Source organism: Eptatretus burgeri, chromosome 16 (assembly GCF_056783735.1).
Source record: "Eptatretus burgeri isolate ZD-2024b chromosome 16, Ebu_testis_v1, whole genome shotgun sequence".
NCBI lineage: Eukaryota > Metazoa > Chordata > Myxini > Myxiniformes > Myxinidae > Eptatretus > Eptatretus burgeri.
The window spans coordinates 67,376,372-67,384,936 of record NC_140976.1 but is presented as its reverse complement, the minus strand read 5'-3'; the positions used below and the strand labels follow the sequence as shown (position 1 = coordinate 67,384,936).

The following is an 8,565-nucleotide window of genomic DNA, read 5'->3' as shown; positions in this document are numbered from 1 at the left end:
ATATTATAAAGTCAACTTGAAGTTGATAAGTCATTATTTTCATAATGTATAAGAGTTATATATTTTTAACTTCTGCGATAGCTGAGGCAGTGAATTTAAATGAGTTTAACTGATTAATGTGAGCTCTCTGCAGACAATCAGTGAGAGTATGGTCATGGTAGCATAGGCTGCTTGAAATTTGGCAGACTGATGCAACTCAAAGCCAATATCCCAGGGGAAAAAACAGTCACAAAATTTCCGTGAATGAAAATACTACCTGTAACTGTAAGTTGGCCGGTGCAGCTTTAGTCTGCACACTGCTGGTCATGTGACCCAAGACAATGGAGCTGACACTGGAACTGGTTGCGAGGCAACACCAACACATACATCAATCAGTACCTCACCTCTCTCACCTTTTATTTTATAACCTTTGGCGTGTTTACATTTAACATTCCTATAGCTGTAAAGAGCTCATTCTAATCACCGATTCTTGATTTATTGGATTTAATTAACTGCTTGAAAAATACATTGACACAATCCACTTCATCAAATATATGAAGCTTATGTTTATTATTAGTGGACACCTAGCTACCTGGGCAGAGCTCAATGCCACCTTCTCTAATGCTGGAGATAATTCGGTGTGTGCCTCCATGTCCTATCATCATCCATTTGTTGACTAACAAATCTCTGCCGAGCTTCTTTCTGTTTTTTTGTTCCAAATGCATTTTTATTCGTCACAGACAAACTTGCTCTTCTTCTTACCTTATTCTCTGGATTTATTCTTAATTGTACTTCGTTTTGCTCCTCTGTCTTAAGAAGTCACCCTTTTCACATTCACAGTGTAGCTCCTGAATATTTTGTCTTTTCTGTGGATATTGTAGCCTGAAGAAAGAAAATATCGAGTTTTATCTAAAACAGACTTTAAAAAAAATCTAATGTTGGTCAGTGAATCAATGATGAAATGCATTTTTAAAATTGAGATTGTATGTCACAGTTGCCACTGATGGGGTGAACAACTCATAAAATCGCACTGGCGCGGTGTAAAGTCCACATCACAATAACAAGTAATGCTATAGCATTTGGGTTGGATGATGTGTAAAATTTAGAACCTGCAGCCTCTTGCATGCCATAAAATCATCTATTCATGTTCTCTACCATCCAAGCGAACGTTTTGATCAAACAGTCAATTTAGTGCAAACGGAATTATGGGTTACAGTCAACATATTGTTCCAGATTTGGGGGGCTCTTGGGCACACTGCCAAACCACAGAAGCCATCTGCAATGGTTAATTCTGGCAGGGTCCTCACATCTCGTCTCACGTTACCTTTCAAGTGAATTAAACAGCAGGCATTGAATGAGGAGTTGGGATTATGTGTTTCCTGGATCAAAACTAAGATCCAGCTTTCAATGATGTATTGGATGCTGCTATCTTATCTGAACCTGTGTGTGGTGAGGACGTGAGGTTACAGAGAGATTCAAATACCTTGACACTGATATTCATGTCTCTTTATGTTGTGAGCCAGAGGTCAATAGATGTCTGGGTCGGGCATGGGAAGTCATGGATTCATTGGATCATGGGGTGTTGCACTGTCAGTACCTATGCAGGAGAACAAAAGTCCGAGTCTTTAAGTCCTTGGTACTTCCAGTCTTGCTCTGCGGATGTGGAATTTGGATTCTGTCCAAGGATTTGAGACAGAGATTTAACTTCTTCGGTACCAGGTGTCTTCAGAGAATTCTTGACTATCGCCGATCAGATTTTGGGTCCAACGGGTGGTTGCTGAGAGACTCAGATGAGATTTGTTGCCTGTATAGTCTGAGCATCAGCTGCAACTGGATGGTGGTGTGTCTCATTTTCCTGATGTTGATCCTGCAAACCAGATACTCTCAGTTAGGGAGACTCATGAGCAGAGGAAGCTAACAAGCTGACCACATGCCTCATGGTTGCAGCAGATTGATCGGTACCTCAAGGAGATGGGGATGGGCCAGGCTTCTGCCTTTAGTAGAGGACCTGGCTTAGACATGTATGCACTTAATTTAGGAGAGGATAACTCAACTGTTTTAGGCTAATATGACCCCAAGGAACAACTTGGGATGTGTGCCAAAATCTCTATCTGGGACGAACAGCCCGAAAATGACCACGTCCTTTTTAAAATGACCACACCCTTTTTCATCGAAAGTGCTACTTCTGACATAGCTGTATATTCTAAACCGTTGGAGCTACAGATTTTCTGACGTGCTCAAAATGTTCAGAATGGCCATGTTTGTTGATTTATTTATTTAGGGGGGTCATAGAAGAGTGTAAAATTTCTAATTTGATATTTTTTATGAGAAAATGGCTAAAAACCCTTTTATTTACCATACATACTGGAATTGCCATATATTTATGAACTAAAACTTTCCGGACTTAGAGCAAAGTTATAAGATTTGTGTCATCTACTAGAGTTGAACTGACAATTTGGAATTTGAACAATAAAAGGGATTTTTTAAAAAGAAAGAAAGTGAGCATTTGATTAATATAAAGAAATTGTATTTTCAATCATTTACATACTATTATCAATGGAATATTAACTTAAAATGAAAAATAAAAAACAAAACTTAGTACTTTAGTAGACAGCAGTATCTCGAGAGCTTAAATGTTTCAAAGATCAGCAGGGAAATTGTCCAACCAACAACAATACAACTTTTAAAACCACATTAATACTGTTTATGTGTCACGTAAACCAGAGTCAGGAACATGAAGAGTAACACAACAGAGTCCAGGTATGAGGATGATGAGCAGTGTTCATTCAGTGATAGGGTTTTTACAACAATCACCTCCCTTGCATTTGCAGTACTTGCAACACTTGATCCCAGCTACCCTGCAGGAACACCCATTTTTGCGAGCACACTTGCCACATGTGCAGGGATTTGGCAGGCCTTTGGGTTTGGAGATCACAATCTCAGGGACTAATAAACTGCCCCTTCTTACAAACCCATAAGACTCTGCATTCATAATCAGGGTGGCATCTCTAAATGGGGCTTGGACCCACAGCTGCTGTTGGTAATAGACTCTATGGATATGTTTCCTTGCATTAGTTGAGGTGCAAGTGGTTCTCTCAAAGTCAATCTTGAGGGCATTGCTATCAAATGCAGTGAGATGCAGGTCGTCAAATGTCTCCAGGTCTGTTGATGGTTTCAGACACTTGACCAAGAATGTCTCTGTCATCTGTATTGCACTTTTTGCTAGCTGGGGACAGTCAAAATTCAGGATCAGAGAGGCATTTCCTGGTTTGCGGACAGCATTCAGGGCTGCAAGTTTAGTTGATATCTTGTTGGTTGTATCGCACCCAGTCAGCGCATGGAGTGCTGGGAGATACTTTGTGAGCTCGTCTCCTAGTGCTATGCAGATATCGTGGAGTTGTAATATTGATCTTTTCACTCCTGAGTTGCGGACGAGCCAAAGCTCTTGGAGACCAAGATCTCTCCAATTGACTGTGATGTGGTATAACAGGCACACAAATACATCTGTGTCACTTGATGACAGCGTCATGGATGTAGGTCCTGACCGGTCACTTAGAATGTCCTGCACATGAAAAATCATCCTGTCATCAGCTTCCTCGTGTGTGCAGTTGAGCCGAGGGAATGGAGAAGCACACCCAGCTGACACCATCCATGCCTGTGGTGATATACCGAGGTATAGAGGTTTGGTTCCGTGGTAATTGGTGGTGAGCCACTCAACATAGAATGCCTGGGAAGCAGTTTTGCTGATGGAAGATGACCAACAGTTCTCTAATACCACTGGAACATTTTAGTTTGGTGATATCACATCAAGGACAACCATTTCTTTTGACTTTCTTCTTCTCCCCCTCTCTCCATTCTTGATTCTGTCCTCTCTGTAAGCATCAAAAACGATATGGATCTCATCACAGTTGTACCCAGCTTCGGTGACCATAGATGTCAAAGCAATAGCAAAGTCATTGAATGTCTTGACGGGCAGTTCAAGCTTCTTTAAGGGGACCTTTCTCACCAAGGTCATGAGGTCGGTAATGATGGCGTGGGTTTGTGGGGAGGTTTCTGGCCCTATTTTTATCTATTAGTGGGCACAACTTCAGCAGCTCAGTCCCAAGTTGTGATTTGGTACTCTTCCTCAATTAACCATCTTCGTCAACCAAGAAGAATGCAGAGTTGGTGATCTCATGCTTGAGTAGCTCCTCAACGGTGAACCCCTGGTGACTCCCATACTCAATAAACATGAGAGCTTTGATTGTCTCATCTTTGATGTCTGCTTTGGGAGCCAATTTCAACGTGGTATTAGGGGACGTAAACTTGATTCTGCTAATAGTTGAGTGTATCGATATCGACCTATTTCTGAGTCGATCATCGATAAAATTAGCACAAGCAGTGCTGCCCTCCTCGATACAGCACAACAACTTGTCTGCATTTACATTGGTCACAATTTCTCCAGTGAGAACATTCTTCAGTGCTACCTGGTCTGCATACCTTCAGGAGATACTCCTCTATATCTTGCACCATCCCAACTATCTTAGTTGCAGTACTTGGGTTGAAGTCGTGGTGAAGTGAGTTCTCCTTCGACATCATCCTTCATCTTCAGGAGGTCAACGTACTGGTCTTTTTTATGCTTGATAATTCCCCACAGAGCTACTGCTTCCTTCTTTCTGGTGATCCCAATTATCCCCCCACTCACGTTGGCAGGCCGATTGTAGCACTGCTCTAGCGCCTGGTCAAAGGGTACTCCACTACCTTTCTTGGTGGTGTTCATGACAAATCCACCATTCCTGTAGGGGTTTTAGAGGAGCGGGAACTTCTCCTTCAGTTGATAGCAGTCCTGTAGGAATAATGGTGTCCATCGAGAGTAGTTTGTTCTCCCAAAAAAGAAGAACAGTGAAGTTGCCCTCTCCATAGCACTGAGGTAGAGAATCCAGTCTCCGGAGCGCAGAGAATTGGTCAGATCCCCAATTATTGGGAACAGGTGGGAAACGTATGTGTTGCAGTAATCAAAGGACTGGGACAGCGATGCCCTTTCCTTAAGGTAGACTTGAAAGGCTGATTGGATGGTGTGATATTATCTATAATATAATGAGATATCATCTCTGTGACACTGGATGGATAAGTCTCTCTCTCTCTCTCTCTCTCTCTCTCTCTCTCTCTCTCTCTCTCTCTCTCTCTCTCTCTCTCTCTCTCTCTCTGTCTCTGTCTCTGTCTCTGTCTCTGTCTCTGTCTCTGTCTCTGTCTCTGTCTCTCTCTCTGTCTCTCTCTGTCTCTCTCTGTCTCTCTCTGTCTCTCTCTGTCTCTCTCTCTCTCTCTCTCTCTCTCCGGATCTTGTAGCACTGGTGCTATGAATAAATCAAAAGCAGGCTGAGTGTGATAATAGGGTGCATAGAGTGATAGACAATGGGGTACATAGATTTTAAAAAGGGCGTGGTCATTTTCGGGCTGTTCGTCCCGGATAGAGATTTTGGCACACATCCCACGTTGTTCCTTGGGGTCATATTAGCCTAAAACAGTTGAGTTATCCTCTCCTAAATTAAGTGCATACATGTCTAAGCCAGGTCCTAGACTACTTGGGGATGGCCATAGGGTGGCCCATTGAGTAACAGCGGAAGGTGAATACAGTGACACTGTCCAAAGGCACATGCTCACATAACTGACCTGAATGGGCTTAAGGGAGACAATAGGGATTAATAAATATTCCTTATAAAGTTATCCTTCAGTCGACTGTCATGCTGATTTCACCCTTAAAACAACACGAAGGGCACATCAGTGTCTTTAATTATTTTCTGCTGTGGTACCCTGTCGTTAATGGTGCGTTCACTGCCGTGTCCTGAGGATGATATGTCACAATATATATATATATATATATATATATATATATATATATATATATATATATATATATATATATATATATACATATATATGTTACTAAACTCCATCTTGCAAAAAATCTATACATGTATAACTAAAACTCTCATCTTGTATGTTTCCAAAATATAACCAAAATGCTACGCGATAACGCCAAAATTTTATGGCCACTTCACTCACCATTCTCCTGCGGTGTGCAGTATAAAGTTTCCTTCAAATCGGGCAACGAAAATAATTATGAAAAAAATCAATTCCCGATTCAGTCAAGTACTCTTCGGGGGTATTTGATCAATGCAAACAACCTCAGTGGTATAGTTCGCTGGAGCTATCTTGTTTTTTTCGTTCTTGAAATGATTTTTTTTCATCAACCATGGTCACAACGGGAATCCAACGGGTTCACGGGTCGTCTAGTGTACATACATATATCTATCTATAATTCCAGCAATCTCTGTATGTGTGTGTGTCTGTCTGTCTGCGACCGCCGTTTCTCAACAACCGCCGGTCCGATCTGATTGAAACTTGCCGGGAATATTGCCGGGGACCCGCGGATGTGCCTTTTCAAGGTTTGATATTAATCGGACGAGCGGTTCACAAGTTACGGCCATTTTATTGCTTTTTTTCAGTGTTGGAAAGGTGTATATATCGCAGCTGAAGTGTCGTTCCTCCTTATCACCTTATCATGCCATTTTTCCACAAAGATATCTCAGAATAATGATAACAGCATATTAATAATAATAATAATAGCACAATAATTGGCAGTAATAAAAAGAATAACGTGATACAATGACCAATGTCTGTCAACCAATAACGACCTATATATTGTCTGTCAACCAATAATGACCAATAACGTCTGTCAACCAATGACAGGACATGGTGCTATGACGTCACAATTAATGTTTTTTTTTTGTTTTGCACGATTGACGTCAATTCTTCTTCTTCGTTTGGTATGACGTCACAGTCGACGCTGGGGACCTGAGTAGGTTGATATCGTTCGTCATCCGTTTCAGCTGTTTCCCAAGGTTTGAAAGCTGTTTTCCCCAAGGTTTGAATGGATTGTTGTGCTTGGCAGACATTTGTGAATACATTTACAGAGAGGAGGGCGAGAGGGGGGGAGAGGAGGGGGCGAGACGGGGGGGGTGAGACGGGGGGTGAGAGATGGGAGGGAGAGAGGGGGTGATAGAGAGGGGGCGTCACGTCACCTCTCACGTCATTCAAGAGAGGGGGAGAGAGGCGGGAGTGAGAGAGTGGGACGGGAGGGGTGTGAGAGTGGGGGAGAGAGGGGGAAAGAGAGGGGCCAGAGAGGGGAGGGTGAGAGAGAGGGGGAATCACAATTCAAGAGAGGGGGAGAGAGGAGGCGGCGAGAGAGGAGGGGCGAGACGAGGGGTGAGAGAGGGGAGAGGGGGGGGGAAGAGAGGGGGTGTCACAATTCTTCTTCTTCTTCGTTTGACATGACGTCACAATTGACGCTTGGGACCTGAGTATATTTCCCAAGTTATGGCCATTTATGATTCGGTTGGTCCGATCTAATTGAAACAATGCCCCAATCCAGTCGTCGTTTACGAGAGCGAAGGAACGAAGCTGCACATACTGGCACGCACCTACGGGCACGCAGCTACGGGCCCGCACTCGTGTACATATATATATATATATATGTATGTATATATATATATATATATATATATATATATATATATATATATATATATATATATATATATATATATATATATATATATATATATATATATATATGTATATATATAGCCTGGTGTTGGCGCAGTGGTTAGGGCAGCGGCTTGGGATCCAAGAGGTCCTGAGTTCAAGCCCCGTTGAGCCACTGAATTAATACACCAGGGGGTTGACTCAGCCTGTCATCCTTCCGAGGTTGGCGAAATGAGTACCAGTATACTGGGCCGGAGTATACCCCGGTTAAAATAGGTGTACCATATCCCTGTGTCGTAAGAGGCGACCAGGGTTGCGTCAGGAAGGGCATCCGGCGTAAAACATGTGCCAAATCACTATGCGGATCATACGGATGATCCGCTGTGGCGACCCCTAACGGGAGCAGCTGAAAGAAGAAGAAGATATATATGTGTATATATATATATATATATATATATATATATATATATATATATATATATATATATATATATATATATATATATATATATACAGGGTGTTCCAAAAAATGTATTCACTCTTTAAATGATAATAAATGCGTTGTTTATTGACTTAGAAACAAGATTAATGGTTAAATGTATAAATGCATGTTTACAAATTTTCAAACTGACGACCAACATGTTCCAAACACAGCCGATAACGCGGACCAATGGATTAATGTTGGAATGTAACTTTTCCAATTAATTCGCTTCAAAATGCGATGGGCGCTTGATTTTGGGATTCCTGTCTCATGAGCCATTTGTCGTACAGATTTCCGTGGGGATCGGTGGAGGGTTTCCAGCAACTGATGCTCCTTTGTGGGGGTGGTTGATGATCGTGGGCTTCCTGAACGCTCCTTATGGACGTCATGCACATTTGCATCTGTTTCAAATGCGAGTATCTCGGATGCGAGCAATGGTGCGTCGCGTTGGTGGATATTTGTGAAAATGTCTTCTAAATTGTCTTTGCACTTCCATGATGTTTTCGTGCTTCCAGTAGCACTTTATGATAAATTTTCTTTCTTCAAAACCTAGTTGTACTTCTGCCATTATTGGGGTCAAT

At 42.0% G+C, this 8,565-nt stretch overlaps 1 long non-coding RNA gene across 1 annotated transcript; it reads right to left on the bottom strand.

Annotated features, from left to right (window-relative positions):
- Window positions 1-684: 684 nt before the first annotated feature.
- LOC147011256 (uncharacterized) lies at window positions 685-6,422 on the bottom strand. The gene is made up of 3 exons (XR_015052091.1): window positions 6,022-6,422; window positions 1,463-1,846; window positions 685-861 (listed from the first exon to the last, which is right to left on the bottom strand). It is a non-coding gene; the product is annotated as an uncharacterized LOC147011256 (long non-coding RNA).
- Between the last annotated feature and the right edge of the window lie 2,143 nt (window positions 6,423-8,565).